The sequence below is a fragment of the Monodon monoceros genome, unplaced genomic scaffold (genome assembly GCF_005190385.1).
Source record: "Monodon monoceros isolate NGI ecotype Baffin Bay Population unplaced genomic scaffold, NGI_Narwhal_1 Super_Scaffold_9, whole genome shotgun sequence".
Taxonomy (NCBI): domain Eukaryota; kingdom Metazoa; phylum Chordata; class Mammalia; order Artiodactyla; family Monodontidae; genus Monodon; species Monodon monoceros.
In genome coordinates, this window is record NW_021703786.1 from 18,892,506 (window position 1) to 18,894,619 (window position 2,114).

Here is a 2,114-nt window from a genome sequence, read left to right on the forward strand (position 1 = left end):
GATTTCTATATGGGCAGGCAGGGGTGGGGAGGAGGGACTTATCTTGAAGCTGAATTTGCAAAGCAAGCACTTTTCTAAAAAATTAGATTGTATGTTTACGGGCTGGTGGGGATTATAGAGAGTTGAAATAACCCCATGCTATTGCCTGATCTCTGCCAGGTTTTTTTGGGTCCCTTCTTACTTCCACTTTCCTCCCCTCCCCTCCTCCTCTGGCTCTGACTTGCCCCCGATCCCAGCTGGTCCCTGCAGATTTAACTTCAGGTTTTGCTGGTGTGAGCTTCTCCTAGGTTGGGGACACCTCTTAGGTCTATGTAGGTAGGTCTGCCCCGTCCGCAGCACTCAGGTGGTTAGTCTGATTTCCTCTCCCAACCCCAATACACATCTTGGGGGATGTGGAGAGAATGGAAAGTAATTTCCTCCTGGCCTTAAGCCACCTCTGTGTGCTCAGTCCTGCTGACTGCAGCTCACTGGCAACAGTGGCAGTGACTGGTGCTGGGGAGGCCTGGGCTGGATTGAACCAGCCAGGCACCTGTGACTAAGCCATGAGTCGTCCAGCTGTTCCCAAGAGAGGGGAAGTCTAGTAGCTGTTTGAGCCTGGTGCGAGTGAGGACGGCTGGATATCCACATAGACCACCAATGTTAGCAGTGATCGTAAGAATAAAATGCTAGTGTCGTGACAGCCTGAATACCCCTGCCCAGACTTTCAGGGCCACGCCCACCTCACCAGCACGAGGGCCAGCTGTGTTTGAGGACAATTAGATCTTCCTAATCTGAGTGGGAGTCGTAAGTAAAAACCAAGCACAATTCTTTCCAGTCCCCCAGTCCCATGCCCACCCTTTGTGCAAACATGGGATCCCCAGAGCATGTTCAGAGTTCCTGCTCCAGAATCAGATTAAAGGACCTGGGGAGAGAGGGGAGGTGCTGGCAACCCCATCCTGGGGGAGCCTTCCTAAGGAACTCATTTCTTCCTAGTCAGCCGGCAGAAGCTGAGTTTGCTGAGTCTGGGCCAGGTCAGATTTGCTAACACCCGTGCACGCCCCTTCTCCCGGCCCTCAAGGTGGCTGGCAGGACGGGGGTGGATGTGCATCCATCCGGAAGGGTGCCCAAGTCTGCGTCAGTGCTGGGGCCTGCTCGACAGAGCTGCCGGGCTGGTTCTGCTGGGGACACGTGCTACCTGGCCGCCCTCTACCCACACCTGTGACTCATCTCTCCCAGTCCTCAGGGTAGAGTCCTCTTCTGCAGCCCAGGAACAGGCTGGGGAGGACCTGGCTGGAAGGATCCTAGGTCTTGCTGGGAGATCTTTCTTCCCCATTCCACCCCAGTTTTGCTCTTTTGTCTCAAAATCTCCAAGGACACGTTCTCTCCATTTTTAGTCACCTGGGGGACTGAGGTCTCTGGATTTGGGGGGCTATGTATGCAGAGGTGCTCCCCCATCCCTAGCAGAGAGGCATCCATGATGCCAGCTCTATGGTTCTGCCAATCAGCCTCCCTCTCTATCTTATTAGAACTGTCTTCTGCTCCCCTCTTCTCCCCCAAACCCCTCTCCAGCCCTGGATGGGGACCATGGTCCACAGGAGACCTGCGAATGTCCTGGCTCGTGCCCTGACCCCCTGGGGGGTGGAGGAAGGGGGATGCTGGAGACAAGTGAGATGGAGAAGCCAGTTGCTCTGAAGCATTGTGCGGAGAGGGGAGCACGGGGGCATTCTGATTAGAAAGCCACATTCTGGCTGGGTAAGTGTCCGGAGCTTTGTAATAATCCTTAGTCCATCAAAGGGATGGAGGGCTGGGAGGGAGGGGACCACCTCAGGGGTTAGGCGTGTTGAACTCTGGGCCAGTTGCTTGGGATGGGGGTGGGATCAGGATTGCAGGTAGGTTGTAGTTTCTTTGTCTCAGCTTCTTTATTTAGGAGAATTTCTTTGAGACCCTGAGATGGGTGCTGAGGAAGAGGCTCCTTAAGGGCCGAGGGTGTCTAGGGGCTAAGAGTGGGGGCAGGGGCTGGTTGCCTGTGAGGTGAAGTTGAAGGAAACCAGTGGTCCCAGAGTTGGGGCTCCCTTCTAAGCGGCACCCCCCCAGTCACACCCCCCCAGCCACTGCCCCCCCCATCCCAGCCACCT